This window comes from Sciurus carolinensis, chromosome 14, assembly GCF_902686445.1.
Source record: "Sciurus carolinensis chromosome 14, mSciCar1.2, whole genome shotgun sequence".
In the NCBI taxonomy this organism is placed as follows: domain Eukaryota; kingdom Metazoa; phylum Chordata; class Mammalia; order Rodentia; family Sciuridae; genus Sciurus; species Sciurus carolinensis.
This window is the reverse complement of record NC_062226.1, coordinates 55,451,312-55,477,537: the sequence shown is the minus strand read 5'-3', so window position 1 is coordinate 55,477,537 and position 26,226 is coordinate 55,451,312. Positions and strand designations below refer to the sequence as shown.

Here is a 26,226-nt window from a genome sequence, read left to right as displayed (position 1 = left end):
GGGGGGAAGGAAAAAATAACAGATTGAATCAAACACCATTACCCTTTGTAAATGTATGATTACACAAATGGTACGCCTTTCCTTCATGTACAACCAGAGAAACAACATGTATCCCATTTGTTTACAATAAAAATAAATTAAAAAAAAAAAAGTCCTTTGATGGCTTTGCATGTACAAGGACTTGGATTCAATTCCAAGCAACCCCCCCTCAAAAAAAAAAAGTATGGGGCTGGGGATATAGCTCAGTTGGTAGAGTGCATGCCTTATAAGCACAAGGCCCTGGGTTCAATCCCCAGTACCACAAAAAAAAAAAAAAAAAGTCCTTTGAAACTGAAACTATCTGGGTTGAAATTTTTGGAGATGCAACATAAGGGTAGAATGGAAAAGCATGGGATAGTATAAAAGATTGTTTAAAATTAGGATTGATTTTTAATTCTAATCCAAAATTAGAATTGAGACCTATGACCCAATTAGCAGAAGTATCAGACAGAAAACAGAGAGAAAGAATTATACTCCATTTAGATATGATTTATCAAAATACATAAATGCATTCTACTGTCATGTTTAACTAATTAGAAAAAATTAAAAAATTAAAAGATATTTTAAAAAAAGAAAAGAGGGGCCGGGGTTGTGGCTCAGTGGCAAAGCGCTTGCCTCACACATATGAGGCATTGGGTTCGCTCCTCAGCACCACATAAAATAAACAAATAAATAAAGACATTGTGTCCCCCTATGACTCAGAAAAGAAAAAAGAAAAGAAAAGAAAGAAAGAAAAGGAAATTATCAAAGAAATAAAATTAAAGAATTTTTCAAAACAGAAGGACATGGGACTTCGTGTTGAAAGAACCCACATCTGCACATAAAATGAATTATAGAAGACCTTCGCCACGGCGCATTTCCATGGAATTTAGTAATACCACAGGTAAACAGAAAATACTAAGGGAGTATAATAAGAAGTCACTTCGGATGAGGGCTGGGGGTGAGGCTCAGTGGTAGGGTTAGCTTGGCATGCATAAGCCTCTGGATTCAGTCCCCAGCACCATCAAAAAGAAAAAGAAAGAAAGAAAAGAAACTTACAAAGAAAATGGGAGTTAGAACGCACCTGGTTTCTTTTCTCCAAAGCTTAACTGGGTATAATTGACAAATAAAAATTGTATATATTTAAGGTGCACCTGATGTGTGGGGTTTTGATTTTTGCTAAGGACTGACCCCAGGGACTTGAACCCAGCCCTTCTTAATTCTTGCTAAGTTGCTGAGGCTGGCCTGGAACTTGCGCTCCTCCTGCCTCAGGGATTCCAGGTGTGCTTCACCACCCTAGCTACACCATGTTTTTATATGCGCATGCACTGTGAGATGATCACCACCATCAAGCAGATTAACATGTCCACTGCCGCTCACAGATGCCTTTCCGTGTCTGTCGTGTGACCAGAACACTTCAGCTCTACTCTCTTAGCAAAATTCAAGTACACAGTATTTTATTATTAACTATAGTCAGGGTGCTGTAGGCATCTGAAAATTGTATTAGCAAAAGCTCTAAATGAAGCCTTCAAAATCCTGGCAAGGAGAGGGTCTTCAGCCACACTATTAATTAATCGAGGTGTGATACAGAATAAAGACATTATCTGAATGAACATGAACTCAAAAAACATGCTTCTCAAACATAGGCTGTGCTTTAAAAAAAAAAAAAAAAAAAAAAAATCAGCAGAAGCCAGTCGGGGGCCGGGGGAGACTCAAGAAATGGTTCAAAACCAGCGGTGCTTCACATTGATTCTCATGCTTAAGGCCTATGGAGCAAAAACTCAGGTGGAGGGGAATAGGGAAGGAGAGAGGGACTGGAGCCTACAGTTTCTGTGAACTTGGTTTGAGTGTTTAAAAATGTTGACAAATGTATGAGAAATCTATTGAAACGTTTGGAAACAAAATTATTAGTGCATTCATAGGAAACTGAGCAAATGAAAAAAAGAGAGATCCTTACTAACATCAAGATTAAAAGATGATACAAGAAGGAAATACAATCATGAAACCTTACTTGTGTCAATAGTGAACGACTTATATGGTCATTATAATGTAAATGCTGAGCATTGATTTAACCAAAACTTTGTAACTCTACATTATAAAGACGAGGCAGAAGTCACGCCAGCGGCGGTGACAGGAAAGAGACCTAAACTTCATCTACAATAATAGAATGATGTCTAAAATTGGAAAAAGATATAAACACCACGATGAGCATATTGGTTAGAAGTATGGAAATAAATATGGAAAGAAACACCTAGAAGACCATTGAGACTCTTAATTCTAACATGGTCACTTTCAGGGAGACCCAAGATGGATTAGGCAAGGGTTCTGCTTTTCCTGTCAGTGTTTGAGTCTCATTTGGTGGTTTACATATGTATGTGCATTGCTTTGCCACAACAGTAGTCCTAAAGTAAAAGTGAGTATAACTAAATAGAGGGCTCTGAGCAGGACAGACCTAGAGGGAGAGATTGCCACAAACAGTAGTAAGGGCTGTGACACACAAGGGTCATCCCTCATCACCTGGGGCAGTGCGGGACCAGCAGAAGGGGGACAGCCAGAGAGTGAGGAAGAGAGGCACGTCACTTCCTAACTAGCCACACACACAGTTGCATCAACCGCTTTGTGAGAAGGGAATTAATAGAGCCATACATTGTTTTGTTGTCTCTAGGCTTTTGCACATGACGTTTTATGTCGAAATAAGTTTAGTCATCCCCAATAAATAGGTTCATCAGCCCCAGCCAAGTTCCAAGACCAAGAGTTCTTCAGGTATATGTAAGAGATGGAAATTTACATGACCAGAACTAAGGGGCAAGTTTAAAGAAATACTCTGACAGAATGGTAATATTAACTGAGTATTTGCTTTAACCATTAACACACACATACATTGTGTATGTGTATGTGTGTGTGTGATGTATGAGAGTATGTGTATTCCTTTTTTTGGGGGGTGGGTACTAGGGATTGAACCCAGGGGTGCTTTACCACTGAGCTACATTCTCAGCCCTTCATTTTTTATTTTGAGACAGGGTCTTGCTAAGTTACTAGGACCTTGCTAAATTACTTAGACTGGCTTTGAACTTAAGATCCTACTGCCTCAGCCTTTCAGTCACTGGGAATCATCACCTAAAGTCCATGCTTTACATTAGGGTTCACTCCTAATGTTGTGCATTCTGTAGGTGTGGATAAATACATCATGATACATATCTACCAATAGAGTATTGTACTGAATGTTCCCACTAAAAATATTCTGCTTGCATGACTTTTTAACTGAACATCCAATTTGATTTCAACTAGACAGAACTGTATTGCTAGTCGTGAAGCCTGACCTTGGAGGTGGGTGAGTCCAACAGAAATTGAAGAACCACCTCTCCACATAGTAGTGGCGCAAAGACCACTGGAAGTATCCCTTCTCAGACACCCACCCTTTAAGGAGTGCATGTTTTATATTGAAGGTACACACGAGAGGATATTATAAACCTGCCCTGAGGGAGTTAGAGAAGACGCGTGGGTGGGTGCATTTGTTATTCCTAAGATAATACAAAGTTCACATGATAAACAGACCTGGGGAAACAGCTCAAGAAAGCAATAAGCCCCCACAGAACTTAGGATTGTGAAGTGGCCCCAGAACAGACCTTACCTCACAGCACCAAGGCTCTGAAATAAGAACAAAAGAGGACTTTGTAAATGTTTTGAGTCATACCAAAAAAGTACATGGTTTCCCACAGTGGTTCCATGAAGAACCCAACACGTATTTAAAAGCAGACATTTCCATTTGTTTGCTAAAATTCAATCTAATTTCTTTATACTAGTTGTACACGTGTAGTAGAAGATGATTTGCGGGACAAGTGGCCTTAGGAGTTAGATGATCCAAGGAAAACTCACCACAGGAAGTAAAATTTGAGCTGGTGACCCCACGTTCTGGAGGAACCCAAAAGTAAAGGAACTGCACATATTTTCCCAGCAAGATGCTTCTAGTGACAGCAAACAGTCAAGGTCCAGAACACAGGGAGAGAGAGCGGTCTTAAGGACCATGCCCTTGTATTTATCCAGGAAAATGCCCACCAACTTCTCCATTTCATGAAGTAGCCAACACTCAAACATTCTTGTTAACTGGAGACAGAATTCTGAAGAACACGCCTAGTTTTTTCATGTCTTTGTTTTCAATTAGCAGTCTAGCCTTGTGTTTTTAAAAGCATTCTTTTCTTCCCATTATATTTATGATCAATATCTCTGTACAAAATTCTAATACTATCAACGTCTGGTGAAAAAGAAACATTCCATACCAAGAAGGAAAACAGAATGGTAATTTCTCCCCGCTCTTTAGGGAAAAGTCATGAAGAGGAGCAGTTGGTCGCTATCTTCAGATCTTTCAAGCACATAAGGGCTGGAAAATGGAATCACTTAAATAACAATTCAAATTGTTTCCCCCTCACAAAACAGAATAATAGTGGGAACATTTTTGTGACTCCAAAGAAGCAAGTGTTTCTAATTAGCGAACAACATCGGCTGAGGTGACTCTCTGGGTCCGCAAGCAAAGCTGCAAAGTTGCCTGAATTCTGTTTGTGAAGACTGCCACCTACTGAAGAGCATGCGGCACTGCAGCCGGCTTGAAAGGGGAAATGCCAGGGGAATGAGAAAAGCAGCTGGTAATCCTGAGAGCAGGGTGAGATTGACAGGGCAGCAGAAGGCACAGAACCAGCAAGGCGCCGACTGGGCAGGATGCAGTTGTGGGGACAAGAAGAGCGGGGTCCAGCTGGAAGGCTCTGTGCAGAGCAGGTCTAAAGGGGCTTTCCAGAGTCCCAGGGTGTTTAACCAAGGGCTAAGGGGAGTATGCAAAGTGGAAGTGGCTTGGGCAAAGACACAGGTGAAGAGCCACCGCAGTGAGAAGGTCCAGGGGACAGACCCTAGCTGTAGACACTTCCACTGGGGACTTGTAGAAAATGAGATTAGATACTGAGGACCTTGGGCTGATAAAGTAGAACCTTTCCCCAAAGGCACAGAGAACTCTACAAGGTTTGTCAAGGCCTCACTGGACAAGTAACACTTACTTAAGAACCAGTGATGGGGGCTGGGGTTGTAGCTCAGTGGTAGGGCGCTCACCTAGCACCTGTGAGTCACTGGGTTCAATTCTCAGCACCGCATAAAAATAAAATAAAGGTATTGTGTCCATCTACACTAAAAAAAAAAAAAAAAAAAAAGAACCAATGATGGAATAAGGAAATGGGTCAATTACAGATTTGTTGTGTAGATAGTAAACTCTTGGCTCTTTGGAAATTGTCTATTAAAAAAAAAAAAAACAAAAAAAAAAAAACACTGAAGCTCGAAGTAAGAATTTGACAGGTAAAATAGTGACCCCACAACCGGAGCCACCATCCCTTCCTAGCACCAAGAACCACAGCAGCTAACCCCAAGATCTGTCAACATTAGAACTCAGTTCTGTCCCCAAGACACCAAAGTCCCCATTCTGCCCACACGTGCCCCTCTTTCTCTGCCCTCATAAAAACAATGCTCCCCCATTTCTACCTTATTCGTTTCTGTTAACTTTATTAACTGAGCCCCCATCTGCATCCCTGGCATTAACATTAGGGGAAGGGGGGAAACAGAGTCCCTGTCACTTTGGGTCTAGCAGACAGGGAGACAGTAATTAAATAACTGCATATACTAGTACAAGAGTGTCAACCCTACATTCAGGGTTGTAAAAGCCTAAATAGGAACAATGAGCTGGTCTGAGTGAAAGAATCTCAGTAAGGAGATTCTTACTGAGGAAATAGTAAGTATTTGTTCAACACACATTGGTTTATGGCTGCAGTCGAGAAGTACAATTAGAGACCCCAGGCCTCGCTTCCCTTCTTGACAGGGGTCTCTCTTTTGGCAAGCCACTTGGAACCTAGACCTGTTTGCTCTTATATAACATGGGGAACATAGTAGAAATTAAATGAGAAAATCCACATAGTGTTTAGCACAATGACTAGAAGAAAGTATATCTACAACAAATGTTAGCTAATATTATTTTTTATATTATTAATCTTTGATTTTATGTCAGGGTATGAACAGTGAGGAAGGAGAGTGGACAGAGAGGACTTACATCTGAATACTGGAATTGCTTTATGCTATTTATATGCCATATGTTATTGAACTTTTACAGTCCAGACAGATCATAGGATCCATTATGGGACAGAAGCAAATAAAAACTAAAATACCATTAGAACTCTCTCTTGACCAACTTGCTGAAAATTGAAACATTATTTTTAGCACTATTTATGTGTGAAAATGTGTTCCAATTCAAATTGAAGTAATTAAACATTCCTTTTGAATACATGTTAGCATATTGGGGACTGTCAATTTTCACACAGAATAATTCTATAGATGAGATCTTTGTTTCACATACAATAGAGTGCAGCCCAAACAGGAACTATGACTCCCACATCACAACCCAGGAAACAGCCACAGACTTACCCTGCAAGGGAAGAATGTACCTGAGGCTAGAACCTCCTAATCAAATCCCATGAAATTGCTGCCCTGAATAGGAGTGACTTTCTCCTGTGTGCCTTTTGTTATGTTCAGAGGGCCAATCTCTGCAGGGAGGAAAAGGAAAAGCAATTTGGAGAGTTCTGATGCCTCAAACTTTGGAATAATTTGGCAATTCAAGGGAATCTCTGATTTGATTTTTAAAATAAACTTGTGTTCCTAAAACGAAATGTTGGACATTAAAATGTTTTAACTCTAAACAGAATGATTTATAAACATGAGACAATCCTGAGCATCTAAATCAAAGTTTGGAAGAAAACGCATTAAAATATATCAAAACCAATGTTTCCTTTTTTAGTATTTTCTATATTTTTCAAATTTTCCTTGGTTTATAAGTTTAACATTATTGTGGTTTGGATGTGAGTATCCCCAAAAAGCTCAAGTGTGAGATGATGCAAGAAGGTTCAGAGGTGAAATGATTGGATTATGAGAGCTTTAACCCAACCAGTGGATTAATCCCCTGATGGGATTAACTGGGTGGTAACTGAAGGCTCGTAGGATGTAGCTAGACGAGGTGGGTCTTTGGGGGTGTGTGCCTTGCGGGGATATATTTTGTATCCAGCAAGTAGAGTCTCTGTCTCTGCTTCCTTATAATCATTTGAACTGCTTCCCCTTGCCATATCCACACTGTGATGTTCTGCCTCACTTTGAGCCCCAAGGAGTGGAGTTGGCTGTCTATAGACTGAGATCTCTATAACCTTGAGTCCCCAAATAAACTTTTCCTCCTTAAAATTGTTCTTGTCAGGTCTTTAAATCACAGCAGCAAATAAGCTAACTGACACAGAAATTCATACCAGGAGTGGGGTCCATGACCATGTGGTTCAGAAGTTTTGGAGCTTTTTGGAATTTGCAGGAGGAATTTTGAGATGTTTAGCAGTACAAGCTGAAAATGTTTTAGAATATTATAAGCAGAACTTTAATAGCCAATTCTGGTGGGAGCTCAGAAAACTGGAATGCTAATCTGGACCATGTACAATGAAGAGAGAAGCTTCAGAGAAGGAAGTCTCTACTGGAAATTGGACTAGAGGTCATTCATGTTATGTTCTGACTAAGAAGCATTTTATGCATATCCTGAGACTTTCTGTGAGACTGATTTTAAAAGTGATGGACTTCTTAAACTGGTGGAGGAAATTTCTAGGCTGCATAATATCTAGGCAGTGGTGTGGATAATGCTGGTAGCTTTTGGCCAAGTTTACTATGATATTCAAGAGCAAAGAGCAGAGCAGAAAGATTTTAAAAACTTAGACTTGAAAGGTGGGAGTAAACAGGGCTAAGGAAGTTGCAGTTGTTAAATACATTCCTGACACTAAAAAAATGCTAAAAACTTTGTCCAGGAACAATGAAAAGGATGGTTTGAGGGCATCTCAGCAATTGGCAAGACTCAAGGGAGGGCATCTCAGGAATTGGCTTAGACTCAAGGGAGTAACAGAAAAAATTCTCTTGAGAAAAATGGGACACTCTTCTTGCACAAGGGGGCCTAGGAAGTTTTTTCAAAATGTGTTCAGACACCCAGACACCCAGAGGCTGCTGCAGCCAGGGTCCCTGGAGGTTTTACTACTGCTTGAGATGGCAACAGACCTTGGCATCAACCACATGGTGCTGGTTTTTCAGGAATGCAGGATGCTAGAGTTAGAGGGTCATGGAGGCCTACATCAAGATTTCAAAGGATGGCCTGGAGGCTAGGTCAAGTGAAGCAGAGTTGTAGTTCCTGTGAGCAACCCCTGAGAGGGTCATACATGAAGATATCAGGAGAAAGCCAAAGCTACAGCAGAGACCCCTGGGAAATGCCAATAATGTGGGATGTCCACTAGGGAAAGCCACAGGGATTGAGCAGAGACAAGCCAACAGAAGGACCATGTGGGTTATAACCAGCAAAGCCATAGGGGCAGAGCTACACAGGTCTTTTGGAAAGAACATCATGATGCCATGTGCTCCAGATGCTGGACACAGAACTCCAGGACTTGTTTGCCCAGCTGGATTTCAGTCTTGATTTGGTCCCATCCCTTCTTTCTATGCCCCTATTTTTCTGAATGAAAATGTTTACTATTGTTTTAGTCAGCTTGTTCACTCTATAACCAAGTGACTCAACCACCACAACTGTAGAGGAGGAAAAGTTCATTTGAGGACTCATGGTTTCAGAGGTCTTATCTATAGAAGACCAGCTCCATTCCTCAGAACTCCAGGTGAGGTTGAACATCATGGCAGAAGAGTGTGGCAAAGGGAAGCACCTCACATCATCAGGAAGCAGAAAGAGAAAGAGACTCCACTCTCCAGATACAAAATAAATACTCCATAGTCACACCCCCAATGAACCACTCCCTCCAGCCACATCCCACCTGCCTCCAGTTACCACTCAATCCCATCAGGGATTAATTCACTGATTAGGTTAAGACTCTCACAACCCAATCATTTCTTCTCTGAACCTTCTTGCACTGGCTCACAGGTGAGCTTTTGGGAGACACCTCACATCCAAACCATAACAACTATATATCTTTTTATATTGAATACTTGTAAATTACTTTTGTTTTTTGCAGTTGCTTATAATGTGAGTTTGCCCTGAGTCTCAGAGGAAACTTTGAAATTGAACTTTTGGGCAATCTTTGAACTGTTAAGTTCAAAAGACTAAGGCAGCTCTTGGAAATGAACTAAATGTATTTTGCATTGTTAGATGGTCATGAGCTTTGGGGTCCAGGTGTGAAATGTTATGGTTTGGATGTGATGTGTCCCCCAAAAGTTAATGTGTGAGACAATGCAAGAAGGTTCAGATTGCGTTATGATTGGATTATGAGAGACTTAACCAATTCATGAATTAATTTTCTGATGGGATTAACTAGGTGGTAACTAAAGGTAGGTAGGGTGTGACTGGAGGAGGTGGATCATTGGAGACCTGCCTTTGGGGTATACATTTTGTATCTGGCAAGTGGAGTCTCTCTCTCTCTCTCTCTCTCTCTCTCTCTCTCTCTCTCTCTCTCTCTCTTCTCTCTCTCTCTCTCTCTCTCTCTCTCTCTCTCTCTCTCTCTCTCTCTCTCTCTCTCTCTCTCTCTCTCTCCTCTCTCTCTCTCTCTCTCTCTCTCTCTCTCTCTCTCTTTCTTCCCTTCCTGATCGTCAAATAAGACACTTCCTTCTGCCACACCCTGCCACCATGATGTTCTGCCTCACCTCAAGCCTCAAGGAATGAAGCTTGTTGTTGATGGACTGAGACCTCTGAAACCAGAGCCCCTAAATAAACTTTTCCTCCTTAAAATTGTTCTTGTAAGGTCTTTACATCACAGCAGTGAAAAAGTTGACCAAAACAAACACAAAGAGGAAAACTTTTACATGGGGGAAAAAGGCCTATGACAGAACAAAACCATGTAATTGTTCACGATTTGGGTAAAAATATTCATTTCCAAAACTTTCAGTAAGTCCCCTTTTACACTCAGACACCCTGAAATGTCAGAGGAACTGGAGGTCAATATTTTTACTTTTTAATTTTACTGCCTAGAAGGCGTCCAACTCACTAAAAATCAATTCCCAGAAAATCATTTCAATCAATTGCCAAACTAACTTAAGGAAAATTATTTTCAGAAAAAAGGACCTAAAGTTGCATTATCCAACTGTTTGATAAAAATATACCTGTTGTGGAATAAGTAGGAATGCTAAGCTGCCCAATCTGACCTCAAACTTGTGAATCTCCTGCCTCAGCTTCTCAGTAGCTGGGATTACAGACATGCACCACTACACCTGGCTAGAGTTCAGTGATTTCTAATGCCATTTCAGTAGTGTTTGAACTCACCAGAGTTCTAAGAGAGTAGCTCTTTTTCCTTTTTTGACATTAAAACAATACAAAAACCCATCAGAACTGAGCTCTTGCCCATGTTGTGCTTTGTGTAACAAGCAGGGAAGATTTGAGATCTCCAACTCAACTTTCCAGATCCTACCTGCCCTATTAGGCAATATTTAACAAATGCAATTTTCATTTTAACAAAAGAAGGTTTTTTATGTTCCTACAGTTATATGACTCATGTGACTTTTCCCACAGAGTTCCACCCCATAAGTTCATAGATTCCTTTCTGTTTAACATGATCAGTTTTAAACAGACCAAGAACATCCTGTTATGCTAAAAACACTGCATCATTATAAACTGTCCCATCACTGAATGCCATTAGTGTGTTTGCCAAGAGGTCTGTCATTTACCTGTTTTAAGGAGATTTGACAAAGGTATCTTTCCTTCCAGGGAGTCTTTCAATAAAAGGCAGAGAATGAATTGCAAAGTTCATGACTGTCTTTCCGGTCAACAAAAGAAAAATGATTTGTTTTAGTCGCTTCTTTATTTAAAAGCTTTCTTTCTCATTTCAAAAAAAAAAAAAGTTTCTTGCAAAATAAAAATACTGAAGTTGGACTAGCCAAAGCAATTAGACAGACCAGAGAAATTAAAGGGATACAAATAGGAAAAGAACTCAAGCAATAACTATTTGCTAATGACAATTCTATATTTAGAGGATCAAAAAAAAAACCCCACCAGAAAAGTAGAACTAATAAATGAATTCAGCAAAGTAGCAGGATATAAAATCAATATGCATAAATCTAAGACATTTCTATTCATAAGTGATGAATCCTCTGGAAAAAAAATTAGGAAAACTACTGCATTTACAATAACCTCAAAAAAAAAAAAACACTTGGTAACCAGTCTAACAAAAGAGGTGAAAGACCTCTACAGTGAAAATGACAGAACACTAAGGAAAGCAATTAAAGAAAACCTTAGAAGATGGAAAGATCTCCAAAGTTCTTGGGTAGGCAGAATTAATATTGTCAAACTTGCCACACTGGGAGGGGGTTGTGGCTCAGTGGTAGAGCGCTTGCCTAGCATGTGTGAGGCACTGGGTTCAATTCTCAGCACCACATAAAAACAAATGAATAAAGGTCTATCAACATCTAAAAAATATATACATTTAAAAAAATTATCACACTACTAAAGGCACTATACAGAGTCAGTGCAATCCCAGTTAAAATCCCAATGACGTACCACATAGAAATAGAGAAAGCAATCATGAAATTCATTTGGGAGAATAAGAGATTCAGAATAACCAAAGCAATGCTGGGCAGGAAGAGTGAAGCAGGAGGTGTCACAATATCAGAACTTAAACTATACTACAGAACCATAGTAACAAAAATGGCATGGTATTGGCATGAAAATAGACAGAGAGACCAATGGTATAGAATAAAAGACCCAGAGACAAACCCACATAAATACGAATACCTCATACTATACAAAGGTGCCAAAAACATACAATGGAGAAAAGATAGCCTCTTCAACAAATGGTGCTGGGGAAAAATGGAAATGCATATGTAGTAAAATGAAATTAAACTCGTAACTCTCATCCTGCACAAAACTCAACTCAAAATAGATCAAGGACCTAGGTTTAGACCAGAGACCCTGCACCAAATAGAAGAAAAAGTAGACCCAAATCTTTATTATGTTGGCTTAGGACCAGACTTCCTTAACAAGACTCCCAGAGTGCAAGAAATGAAAGCAAGAAGCAATAAATGGAATGGATTCAAACTGAAAAGCTTTTTCTCAGCAAAGGAAACAATCAATAATGTGAAAAGAGAGCCTACAGAGTGGGAAAAAATCTTTTGCACATTCTCTTCAGATAGAGCACTAATCTCCAAAGTTTATAAAGAACTTAAAAAACTTTACACCAAAAATACAAAGAACCCAATCAATAAATGGGCTAAGGAACTGGACAGGCACTTCACAGAAGAAGATATAAGAACAACCAACAAATATATGAAAAAGTGTTCAACATCTCTAGTAATTAGAGAAATGCAAATCAAAACCAACCTAAGATTTCATTTAACTCTAATTAGAATGACTATTATCAAGAATACAAGCAATAATAGGTGTTGGCAAGGATGTGGGGAAAAAGGCACACTCATACATTGCTGGTGGAGTTGCAAATTAGTGCAACCACTCTGGAAAGCAGTATGGAGATTCCTCAGAAAACTTGGAATGGACCCACCATTTGACCCAGTTATCATCCCACTCCTTGCTTTATATCCAAAGGACTGTGTAGTCACATTAATGTTTACAGCAGCTCAATTCACAATAGTTAGATTGTGGAACCAACCTAGATGCCTTTCAGTAGTTGAATGGATAAAGAATAAAGAAACCGTGGTATATGTACACAAACTGTGTTATATATACACAAACTGTGGTATATATACAAAGAATAAAGAAACTGTGGTATATATACACAATGGAATGCATTGTATATATATACACAATGGAATATATCTTCAGCCATAAAGAAGAATAAAATTATGGCATTTGCAGGTTAATGGATGACCTGGAGAATATTATGCTAAGTGAAATAAGTCAATTCCAAAAAACCAAAGCCCAAATGTTTTCTCTGATAAGTGGATGCTGATACATAATGGTGGGGGTAAGGGAAGAATGGAGGAATGTTGAATTGTGTAGAGGAAAAAGAGGGGAAGAGAGGTGGGGGAAGGAAAGGCAGTGGAACAAGACAAACATCATTACCCTATGTATATGTATGATTACAGAAATGGTGTGAATCTACATCACATACAACCATAGAAATGAAAAGTTGTACCCCATTTGTGTACAATGAATCACAATGCAGTCATTAAGAAGAAAAATAAATAAAACCAAAAAAAAAAAAATACTGAAGTTGGGCTGGGGATGTGGCTAAGCAGTGGAATGCTTGCCTAGGAGGCCCTGGGTTTGAGCCCACCACTGAAAAAAAATTTAAGTCAACATAAATGCATTGTTTTAATAAAATGACTACAGGCTAGTGGTTCTTGAGACAGATGAATTGTAAACAAGAAAGGGGAATTGATTTCTCAAATGGCAATTTAAAAAGCTCTGCAAACCTTCTCCCTAGCAAAATAATAATTTTTTTAAAAGATAATGTTTAACAAAATCCCCTAAAGGCATACAGCAAATGCAGAAATATTTACTCAAGAAAACCTACCTAATCTCCATAAGAACAATAAGAATTGGTGGCATTCCTCACCCACATGCATCCCATTACCAGGTCAGAAAGATGGAGACTAACCTAAGTAGGCACAGCCAAGACCACAGCTCAATCTGGGGTGAGAGAACCCCCAGGAGGGCCAGACCAGTGGCATTTCTCTTCCCCCAGTTTTATGCTACAGTAGCTCCATTCCAGTAAGCACATCTGAAAGGTCTAGGACTCCCTACCTCTACCCTCAACTCATAGGTCAGAAACTCTATCCCAGGCATGGCAGGTTGAGAGGAACAGGTCTACCCACCCTCATCCCGGCTCACCTGTGCACAGAGAGGCCATCACAGGAAAGCAAGCCCAGGAGACCAAAGCCTACTCCCTAACTCAGGACCCTGCTCATCTAGCAAAAGTGTCACTCTGAGAGAAGTGGGCCAATGTCCCTACCCAAGCCGCTGGGTCAGTAGAGGTTTTTTTCCCAGAGAGTGAGATGGGACATGAGAACAGAAACCTTACAATCTTCCGGAAAGAATGATTTTATTTGGAACAGAGTTCAAACCTCAGGGCACTGTTGAAACCTGTAGAGATTTTATCAGCAAGTTATTAAGATTGGTAACTTTATGAGAGCAAGAAGCTAAATTGTAGATCAGTAAGCAGAAATTTAACAGAGAGAATCAGGGGAAAGTTGGTTAAGAATGACTTTCTTGGGGTCAAGAGATTGACCTCAAAGACTACCTCTGCAAAGGGGTTCAAATTTTAATAGATAAGATCATGGGAACAATTTGTGACCCAGGGCATTTTCAAAAGCAACAGAACAAGCAGTTGGAAATTAGTGGAGCTCAACAACTGGGTGTGATACCAACAGAGGTGGAGAGCACAACACAGAGGTTGAGAAAGAGACAAAGCAAGCTTCCCGGCCTGTCATCCAGGGTAACTGTGTGCAGGGCCACAGCTGCAGCTCCTAGGGAGGAAACAGACTTCCAGCCAAGCCACTGAGCACACAAAGAGAAAATGACACAAGACAGCAACTCGAGTCCACAGAGCAAATGAAAAGAGCCAGAAAGAGTGAAAAAGGAGGCTAATCTAATAAACACTATGGGTAAAGTGCTAAAAGCCCTTTTCTATGAAAATTGCTCCTTCAGTTAATGTTCTAGCTCTATTCTTCTGGAGACCTGATAAAGGTGGTGGGGAGTTAATCTCCATCAGGGAGAATACTGGGGCAGGCACCTCTCCTTCTACCTCTTACTCACTCCCCAACTTAGGTCAAAGGCTGATTATTATTCTTAGTTTGGCTCAGGTTCATTATCTTAAGTTTATAACCCTTAAGTTCATTCAACAGGTAGAATGTCAACTTTGATACTAAGCAGCATTGCTTAATGATGAAAACAACCATTGGTTGGTAAATTGCATCCAGATTGGGAGAGACTCTAAATGACCTCCAAGAACCTGATCAGACAACATAGCTGAGGGTTCCCTGAGTGTAACACTAATGGCTGGAATGTGACCATGGAAGTTTATTGAATTGTTACAAGAAATGTCACCACTGAGAGATACGAGGCTCCCAAGTCATGGCAGCTCTTGCCCTGCGTAATGCGCTTCCCCCTCCTTCCAGCATATCTGCACTCTTGCAAGGAGTCCCACTGAGCAGCAATGCCTGACACTGCTCTGCAGATGAGATGTGCTCCCGACTCACACCCTGCACACCAACCTGGGCCAACCATCTCCTCTGACAGTCCTGATTCTCATGTGTAATTGATCAGTCATTGCTGATGGCACAAACACATATTTATCTACTACTTTGCAAAAAGTGAATCATCCAATCATCCCATAAAGTCTGCTTTGGAACCCACTTTTATCACTATGGCATTTTTCTGGTGTTACATATACTGTATTATTTACAATGATTGTATAATATCTATTATATGAGCTTATCATAATTTACTAAACCTATTATTGAACATAAAGCTTTTTCCTTTTTGTTATTATTGCTATTTCAAACCACATTATGAAAAATACTAGGATAATGCTAGGCATAGTGGTGCACACCTATAATCCCAGGGACTTGGGAGACTGAGGTAGGAGGATCACTAGTGCAAAGCCAGATTCAGCAACTTAGCAAGGCCCTAAGAAACTCAGTAAGACCCTGTTTCTAAATTTATAAAAAAAAAAAGGGGGGGGGGGCAGGGAGTCTGGGGATGTGGCTCAGTGGTTAAGTGCCCCTGGGTTTAATCCCTGGTACCAAAAAAAAGAAAAAAGAGAAATAGAATGTCAAATAGTTTAATACATCTGTGATTAATCAAAGGATATATTCATAGAAATGAAAAAGTCATACATATTCTACCTGGACTCAGGCTAATCTTAAAATTTCTACAAAAACCTTCTGTGACTATTTGAGATGAGTGCTTTTTACAGCTCTTCTTTTTCAACAACATAGTACTGTATTTGTAATATTAGCTAGAAATAGATATTTTTCAGAAAACTTCCATAAACTAAATCCACTTCCATAATATAAATATACTGCTTAATAGCTTTATAAATCTAACAGTCATGGTTTCTTGGTTAGAATTAAAGGATAAAATGAGTTTTTAGCCCATACATTTCTTTTGCCTCGCCAGTGAAATTGGAACAAGGAGAAGTTTCTATGGTTCCTGGAGCATGTTTATAAACCTCTTCTAAAATTAGAAGTAATTTATAACCGAATGTTCTGTACAATACAGCTGTGTATCCATCTGGCCCTGGTGCTTTATTACCTGAGATGTCTTAGAGGGTACTTTTTAAACAATTCTTTTCATCCACAGAGCTTATTTAATTTCCCTTTGCGTCTGGCCTCAATAATTTCAAAACTCTATTTCATCTTCATTGCAAACACACAAAATAAATCCCATAATCCTGCATACTATCTTCCAGGAATTATATTTATAAGGTCCATAAATCAACAAGAAACTTCCAAAAGGATTTTTTAATTCTATTTAGAATTTATTTATCCTGTCCATGAGCTAAACTTTCACTGATAATTGAAAATTAGTTTTTATCCCACTGGGAATATACCTGATAGATCTATCTACTAAGAAGTTGCCAAGGTCCTCCAAAGTTTCTGTCAAAGGAGACCATTTCTAGGGAATTACTTATAATCTCTCAAGGGGCAATATGAATAGTTCGATTCAAATAAGCACTGGTCAGGCTTCTCTGACTTTAGACCTAATAGTAATAAAGAAATAATGGTTGCCTTTGTTGGATCCCCACAAGGCTAATATAGATAACTGTCTCCTGAGAAGACCAGAAATCCAGAGCTCCAGCTGCTAGGTCCCTGCTGTGGGGATTATCAAAGCAGACTGGAGCGGGAGCCCTGGGTCCAGGGTGGGCCCCTCATCTTTGAGGGCTCTCCCTCTCACACTCCATTGCATCAGACTGGAAGGCCCAACTATGAGCAGTAAGCCCAACTGAGGGGACTCCCATATCCACTGTGTGTGGAAAAAGGCAGCCTATGTGTGAAATGGCTTCACATGGCCACTAAGACAACAGTACTGATGTCCTTGCAGAGGTGGCAGGTCCAAGGGAGAATGTGAGGAGTCTGTGATCCGCATGAGTTGCTCCACCATCCACATCCCCAACAATAAAACACATCACCATTTACTCTTAGTACTCAGAAAGTGAAATGATTACAGTGATCTTCCCACAAACACAGGGAGATCTGAGTTTAGAGGAGATGGGAATGTGGAGGGATATTTCCTGCAACTGTGGGGTACTATTGCACATTCTAAAGTGCACCTCCACTACAAATCAGAAGCCATCTAGTTGAGGTTTGTATTTAGTGTTCTTACTCTACAAGGAAAACAATTTTTGAAAGGCCTAAATTCTCTACCACATTCTCTTTGACTCAAAGCATTTAACTAAATAGTTAACAATACCTACCCTTATAGATTTAAGGCTTACCCAGTTCCAGACAGCACTGAGCATATTATAAATAACATTTTGTTGCTTAAATATGAGAATTAAGAGTGTGAGAGTAAAATACTGTAAGACTATAAGATTTGACTCTAGATTTCCTTTTGAGCCAAAACTGTCTTATTTGTGCTTGCATCCTCAGGACAGTACAGTTACTCAGTAAATATTAAACTAAACAATCTAGAGCTGTAACTATTTCAAGCAATGAGAAGTCCTCCAAAGAGAAGAATGTCTTTCAACTTTTTCAGTAATCCAGCATTTATTTTTAGTAATATAAAAGACACCACATGTTATGGTTTGGATGTGAGGTGTCCCCCCAAAGCTCATGTGAGAGACAATGAAAAAATGTTTAGAGATGAAATGATTGGGTTTATGAGAGCCTTAACCTAGTGTATTAATCCCCTGATAGGGACTAACTTGATGGTAACTACAGGCAGTAAGTGTGGCTGGAGGAGGTAGGTCCCTGGGGACATGCCTTTGGGGTATATATTTTATCTTCGTTGAGTGGAGCTCTCTGCTTCCTGGTGTGATGTCTTGAGCCAATTCCTTTCCCCACACTTTTCCTCCCTGATGTTCAGCCTCATCCCAAGCCCCCAGGAATGGAGCCAGCTATCTTTGGACTGAGACCTCTGAAACTATGAACCCCCAAATAAACTTCCTCTGTAAAGTTGCTTTTGTCAAGTCCTTTGGTCATAGTAGCAAAAAAGCTCACTAAAACACCACTGAAAAGTTATATTCCCTATATATTATTCCATTTGCTTTAAATATGACAACTCAGAAAACAAATATTAAAGCCTGAATCTATTCTAGAAGAGGCATTCCAGCTTACTTTCTTGGAAAGGGTGATGTGCAAAACTCTCCTAGAATGAGAACAGTTCCCAAAGATTATCCCACAGAGCTCGGGTCTATTCACTGGTGGGTCAGTGATGGCATGAAATGCGTCCTGTGGTCAAAGATAAGTGGGTAATGCCAGTCTAAGAAAAGTTTTTTGCTGAACGCTTATTAGAACCTTAACTGCACTATGCACACAGTAAATCTCCCAAAAGAAGATGAGGGCTGTGGTATCTCACAAAGCCACTTTTGCACAGAACTGCTTTTTCATGCTGCATCCTAAGGGGGGTGGTTTTGCTGAACACACTGTGGGATGCACTGACCTGGGTCAGCCACGATTGCCAACCTCTGGGTCCAGTGGTATTCTTTAGGTTCCTCTTGCTTCATTGGCCATCTGTTTTTAGTAGCTGGGATTCTTCTCTTGATGATCTAGAACATTACAAGAAAAGGCAAAAAACTGGGTTGCAGATCTTTGAGCACCAATTGTTACTGATGGAAACAAGAAATACCTTCAGAGGTTCGAGAAACTATAATTGAGGGAAGGGAAAAGAGGGCAGATGCATAAAGGAGAAGAGGAATAAAGAAAAAACGAAAAGGCAACATAAGGAAAACATCGCGAGAAGACTCGTGAAACCTCAGATTGCTAGCACCCCACCATGCGCGTTAACTCAATAACCTGGGAGCGGAGTTTAAACATCAGGAAGGTGGTATTACTGTGGGAGCAGCTGGTCAGTGGCCTGAAGAACAGCCTCTCTCCTAGGCCTTGGCCTCAGCCTGAGCCTCCTTAACCAGGAGAAGTCATCTGAGTATACAGCAAGTCTATTACCTCTGGAATATAATCCTCAAGCTTCTCATCATTAGGGGATGTGTAATATGCCATTTACCAAAATGACCCAATCTTAACCAAAACTAAAGCACACAATGCTACGTGGTGGGCTGAGATCATGTCAACTTGGCTTAGAATCAGATTCATTGATCAAAGTTTAAGAGACTTTGGAAGCAAGCATGTTTGGGTGACCATGGGTGCCTGTGTAAACTTTATTTTCATTATCTGGTCACTAAAGACAAACCACCCCACTCACTTGTTCTCTATAACTTCCTATCAGTGGACAGTCTTGACGACTTCTTGGCGCCTGTCAACTCTTACTAAAATATCTGCATTGACAGTGTCAGCCGCAAGCCGAAGAATGTGGAATACTATCTGCAAGAGTGACATCTGGTGGCTTCAAAGTGATACCGCACCTCCTTAAGGCAGGAAAGCAAGCCTGGATTTTAAGCAATAAATGTTAGGGGAGACTTAATAACAGTATCACATGAGTTCTGAAAAAGTCCCCATAAATAGATTTAACAACCTCCACTCAAGTGCTTATGTTTCTCACTGTATTACAAACCATGAGGAAGAACTACCGTGATATAATTCTTTGTTTCTACAAGTAAAGCAGCTCGGCACATATCCCATCATTTTAAGTGCAAAGGTGTGGCAGAGTAGTGTTTTGAATTAGATTTGTTTTCCATGTTCTGCTCTGTGGAGCCCTCAAGTCAGTCAACCCTGCCCTCTACCCCCAGCACTTTCAAAATGATATGGACCATAAACATCTTCTCCTGAGAACTCTGAACTGGGACAATTGAAAACAATGGCATCTATGTAGGGTATTGAGGATAGCAGTGTTCCATGAAGTACAGGTGTGTCAACATGGGCTCTGTAACTATGAAGTTTTGAAGAAGCAGAATCAATGAAGTTGCAGACCAAGTTGACCAGGAGAGAGATTGGAAGAAATGTGCAATAAAAGGGGACAGAAAGGGCTGGGGATAAAGCTCAGCTGGTACAGTGCTTGCTTGCAAGCACAAGGCCCTGGGTTCAATCCCCAGCACCCCCCCCCCCAAAAAAAAGCAGGGCCTAGAAAGCATGAAAAGAAAGAAAAGGAAATGGAGAGAGAGGCAGACAGTGTGGTTTGATCCTGGGGCTACCTTGGTTCTTGTCTTTCCTTGAACTTAATTCTTTTAATTTTAAAAAATGTCACTGAGGAAATGAGGGACTTTCTAGACACACAAAAAGTCTTGATTTCTCCAAATTAAAATATGAAACTTAATTTTACTCTTCATAGTGCATTAATTCCCAAGTACTCTTATTTTCTGTTTTCCTTGTTTGCAATGCTCAGTAGCCATGGTAGAGAGTGTTTCTTGCTTAGACTGTGTGATATGGGATACTTTGCATTAAAGAGGCACCTGAGAAAACATAACCTGAGGGTTCCTTCATGTTTTATCACAAAAGACCCAATTCAGTTCAAAACTAGTGCTAGTTTAGAGTTAAACTTCTCAAGTTTAAATCAGCTCACCCATTCCCCCACCCCCACCTTGCCAAACCTGCTCATTGCCAGACTCCTCCAGGGAACCTAAGTTAGAAAACTGGGATTCTTCTAGGCCCACTCATGACTTACATCTAATTTGGTGTCACTATATTTGTTTAACTTAAAAAGTATAAACTTCTTTGTGTAATTTTCTTTCACTTTGCTTCATTCTTTTAGAGTTTAGAAATGCTTCTTAGAGAGTTGACATGTAGGATCTTGTCATCTTTATCACCATTGATCATTAAGAGCAATGTGCACTTTCTTTCCATTGTAAACTGATTTAGCTATAAATCAAAATCATGTTGGTCCTATGTCAACCTTTCCTTATCTAACAAATATTCACACTACATGTAGTGTGTCAGGCACCCTGCTAGGCAGAAGAATGTGAAAAGAAATGTGATTTAAATAACTCATGTTTGAAAACACATATTTTCAAATTAATTATAATTAAATAGTATGCGTGTTATAATACATGGATGAAAATTATCACGTAACAACAAAGGAAGAAACAATAAGTCTTGTCTAAGGAATAGAGATGAGAAAAGGATGTGAAGCTTCAGAATCAAGTAAATATCGTAAAAACACAAGAAATTTGTATCTGCTGTTTCAAAACAAAAATAAAAACTAATACATGATTTATGTGCAAATGATATGTGACTGAATTAAACATTACTTCCAAGCCTTTCAGTACCATCCCATAAAAATAGCAACCAAATAGGGAAAAGATGAGAATCAGCTTTCCCAAGAGGAAGGTGTTAAGACCAACAATTCTCAAAACTCTTGCCTGGCGGGGACCAGGAGGCAGAGTGGATGTGCCCTGCGCCATCGGCTCTGCCCCACCCACAGCCAAGATGCCCTTGGTGCTCATACGCTCTTCATAACGCTGAGTGGGGGGATTGAGGAACCTGTACAGGGCTGGAGGTGGACAGGAAAGAATTTTTCCACGGATCAGAACTGCAGGACACAAACTGTCAGGGTCACACCACTTTTTCTTGCTGAGCAGGATGGTGTGAAAATGGACACCAAGGCTAAAAGACACAAAGGACACAAGGTCCTGCACCAGGAGCGCTCTCTGGGGAGGATTAGGCAGACGCTGAGCTCCACAGTCTCCCCAGGACTGAGGCCACCTCAGTAGAGAGCAGTCATCCTGAGCCACCCTGACTCCCCACCAGCCCAACAGGACAGGTTCTTTACTCTTTGAAAGATCATGACTTCCAGAAAAACATCAATATAAATTATTTAGAATCCATTAAAAAAAAAAAAAACAAACAAAAAAAAAAACCTGGAGATGAGAAAGAGGAAGAGGCGGGACTTCAAAAGCCTCCTTTGTTTGGGAAGCTGCAAGGCACCTGAGTCTTGCTGTCCTCCAGAGCCTGCAGCCCCGCCTTTGGAGATGCTGTGCCCCTGACCTGGGGGAGTCACCTGAGGCCTCTGGGGTGGAAATATGACAATTAACATAGCAGTGTGGAATTTGAACAGAAAATAAATTGTGCTGAATCTCACATATGGTGTCCTAAAAATGTCCAAAATGATGTCATCTGAAAGGGAGGGTGAAGCGGGGCTGCAATTAGATGGATGAGGAAAAGCATTTGAGAAAACAGATTAATGATGTCTTTGACACCATCAGCCAGAGAGGAATACTGGTTTCCATGACAACCAAACCACTTAACCTAAATTAACAAAGCTGTTAAAAAAGAAAAACTTAAAGGATGGGGAGGGGGAAAGCCAGAGAATCCTCTTTGGGGAAATTAAGAGGCCTGTCCCATCAGCAGCTCTGAGAGGTGTGTGTATTAACTGCCTATCCACAGGGTGTGTATTCTCTTGTACTCTCTTGTTCCCAGTAATTAGATTTCAGAAGGAGTTCAAAGATGTGGAGAAATTTCAACTAATTAGCACCGTTTTCTGATAGAACAGATTTATTATCCTGATGCAGCCTGTACAGTAAGGACAAAGAATAGACAAAAGGCCACTTCTGGCTTTTCCCAAACCTTCGTTGATGTCCACACACAACCATGATCCCCAGCGTCTTCCTGGAAACACTTGCTCAGAGTTAGGCAGGTCAGGCTGGATTCTGGAATTTTGTGTGTAGCAGAAAATAGCTGTTTTCACAATGAAACATGCAGGTCATTCATGATACTACTGAAGTCAAATAATGAAATGCTTAGTTTTGCATGATTTAATGCCCCCTCATGTAATGAAAGGAATTATATTTTCCTGAGTTGCTCTAAAGATGGTATAGAACTAACTTCAAGTTTCCGTGGGTCTGAGGTAAGTTTGTCTGCGCACAGTGGGCGTGAAGGGAGGAGTATCTGATGGAGAAAAGGGGGCAAAAGTGGGGACCACACAGAGTGGATGGCTGGAAGCTAAAAATATGTTCCTGGTTCCAGCACCACCCATTCACCTGCTGAGCCTGAAGATCAGGGTAAGGAACAGGAACTTCTGGTGGGCTGCCTTTCGGTTGTTTCTGTTATAAAATATGTCTATTATGGTTATTCTACTACCGATGCAAATGAGAGAAAGATAGGAAACCTACTAATATGGAGAGCATTGTCAGTGTTAGCATTTGTGACAGGTGGTGTATTCTACTGTTTTTCTGAGGAAAAAAAATCTTTAAGTATTATATAAAAATAAATCATGCTGGATCCTTGGTAATATATTAAGCTTTGTGAAAGACTAATACACTGTGGTTTTAAAAATTAAACTCCAATCAAGCTAAATTTGATAATTAAATCAAAAGGGTATGAAACAGGCACATGAGAATTTGGTTTTTTTTAATTAAAGAGGCACACACCATCTACATAGAAGTACCTCCTGCTCCACAACCTAATTGTAAATTTCAACTCACATTTTGCTTCCAATGATGCTGGGAATGAAAAAAATATATATTTTATCTAGTGAAATAGAGGCAGAAGAAAGCAGTACCTCAAACTCTGAATCTTACCTTTCACTTTTTGTAGGTTGTTGATGATTCCTGTTTCTTCCTTCATGAACTGGTTATGTGCAATTTTTTTCTGCCAGAGTCCTAGAATTTTTCCTATATTGGAATTTTAAAATATTAAAACTATTAACTTTATTTCTAACATGTCTATGTAAAGTACCATCCCAGATTATTACTTATTAGTTTCACATGTTTTGACATATAAACGGTTTATATTTTTTTTGAAGAAAAATCTGTTGGTGTTTTTATATTTTTATTAGTTGTCAATGGACCTTTATTTTATTTACTTATTTATATGCAGTGCCAAGAATCGAACCCAGTGCCTCACACATGCTAGGCAAGTGCTCTACCACTGAGCCACAACCCCAGCCCCTGGTATTTTTCTTTGAGATGTCACATTTTACTTTTATATATAGAAACTTCACAAAACAGAGTAATGATTTAGTTCATCTAGATTTATTTTGATGTATGGTTCAAACTTGATATTGTTATCTGCATAATCAGTTTCTCTGTCTTTATTGAGATATAATGCTACTATGGTTTGGATATGGTTGGGGTGTGTCCCCCAAATGTTCAATGCTAGAAGCTTGGTCCCCAGTGAGGTGGCATTGAGAGGTGGTAGATCTTCAAGTGGGGAGGCCTGAAAGATGATTAGGTCATGGAGTCTCCACCCTTACAAGGGATTGATGTCATTCTTGCAGACTGACTAGTTCTCACAAGCAGGTCATTATGAAAGAGTGCCGCTCACACACGTGCCCTTTCTGATGCTCCTGTTCCCCTTTTTGCTTCTTCTGCATGCAGCAAAGAGCCCCTGTCAGACGGCACAATGCGTCTGGACATTCTAGCCAACAGAATTGTGAGCCAAAAAACTCCTTTATAAACCATTCAGTCTCAAGTATTTTGTTAGAGTGTAGTAAAGCAGATCAAGACAAATGCAAATAACATAAAATTCACCATTTTATGTACAAGTGTGTATGGTGGTGCATGCCTGTAATCCCAGCAACTTGGGAGGCTGAAGCAGAAGGATTGCAAATTCAAGACCAGTCTCAGTAATTTAGCGAGGCCCTAAGCAACGTAGCAAAATTCTGTCTTAAATACTGAAATAAAAAATAAAGGGGCTGGGGATATAGCTCAATTGGTAGAGTACTTGCCCAGCATGCATAAGGCCCTGAGTTCAATCTCTAGCACCACCAAAAATAAATAAATAAATAAATAAATAAATAAATAAATAAATAAATAATAAAGTAAAATAAAAAGACCTGGGATGTATCTCAATAGTTAAGTGCCCTTGGATTCAATCCCTAGTACCAAAATAAATAGTACAACTGAGTGACTTTTAGTATAGTCACCAGGTTGTACAATCATCACAACTTACCTAATTCCAAATATTTCATCGCCCCAAAAACGAAACCCTGTATCTATTGTTCTATTCAGCTTTGTTGTACTACAACCAAAAGACCTGACGAGAATGACTTAGAGGAAGAAAAGTTTATTTTGGCTCACAGTTTCAGAGGTTCACTTCACAGTCAGTTGAATCCATAGATTTGGGCAGGAGGTGAGGCAGAACATCGTGGCAGAAGGGAGTGGCAGAGGAGAGAAGCTCAAGACATGACAACCAGGAAGCAGAGAAAGAGCTCCATCATCAGGAAATATACACCTTGAAGGTATGCCCCGAGTGACCTGCTTCCTTTAGCCATACCCTTCCTGCTTACAGTTACCAAGCAGTTAATCCATATCAGTGGATTAATCCACTGATTAGGTTAAGGTTCTCATAATCTAATCATTCACCTCTTGCTTGTCTCACACATGAGCTTTGGGGGGACAGCTCATATCTAAACTAAAATACCTCTAAGAGTCATGACCCATTCCACCCTCCCCCTAGCCCCTGGCAACCACGAAGCTACTTTGTCTATTCTAGACATTTCATATTAATTGAATCAGGTGGGGTTTTTTTAAATATATTTGGCTTCTTCTATTTAACGTAATGTTTTCAAGTTTCACCCATGCTTTAGAATGAGTCAGTACTTCAAACATTTTTGGCCAAATAATATTCTACTGTAGGGGCTGGGGATGTAGCTCAGTTGGTAGAGTGCTTGCCTTGAAAGCATAAGGCCCTGGGTTCAATCCCCAGCACCACAAAAAAAAAAATTCTATTCTATCAACAGTTACTACAATTTATCCATTCATTAATTAGTGGACATTTGAGTTATTTCTACTTTTGGCTATTAGAATAATACTGTTATAAACATTCATGTGTAAGTTTCCATGTGGACATACGTTTATAATTCTCCTGAACTTATCTCTAGGAGTAAAACTTTAATACATTTTGTTTAATAATCCCTCCTTCAGTAATTTGTGATGTTCCTTTGATCATAGCTATACATTAAAGTTTATTCTTTATATAAGTAGTGGTTTAAGGGCACTAATCTATTCCACTGTCATTTCTTTTTCAAATACCAGGACTTCCTAGTTTTAGTAGTTTTATGTTTTAGAGCTTATAGGCAAGACACCTCCAATTTTCCTTTCTTAATTTCTCAGCTCTTATGGCCTACTTATTTTCCACTAGCAACTGTAGAATTGATTTGTCATGCCACTGGTATTTTGATTACAGAAAACTGATTTGATAAAAATAGATATTATGACCAGATCTCATCTT

The 26,226-nt window shown here is 39.8% G+C and overlaps 2 non-coding genes across 2 annotated transcripts; both read left to right on the top strand.

The window, feature by feature from the left end:
• The first annotated feature begins 230 nt into the window (after positions 1-230).
• On the top strand, positions 231-304 carry Trnai-uau (transfer RNA isoleucine (anticodon UAU)). Its single transcript has one exon. It is a non-coding gene; the product is annotated as a tRNA-Ile (tRNA).
• A 25,331-nt stretch (positions 305-25,635) lies between these two features.
• On the top strand, positions 25,636-25,709 carry Trnas-uga (transfer RNA serine (anticodon UGA)). Its single transcript has one exon. It is a non-coding gene; the product is annotated as a tRNA-Ser (tRNA).
• The last annotated feature ends 517 nt before the right edge of the window (positions 25,710-26,226 follow it).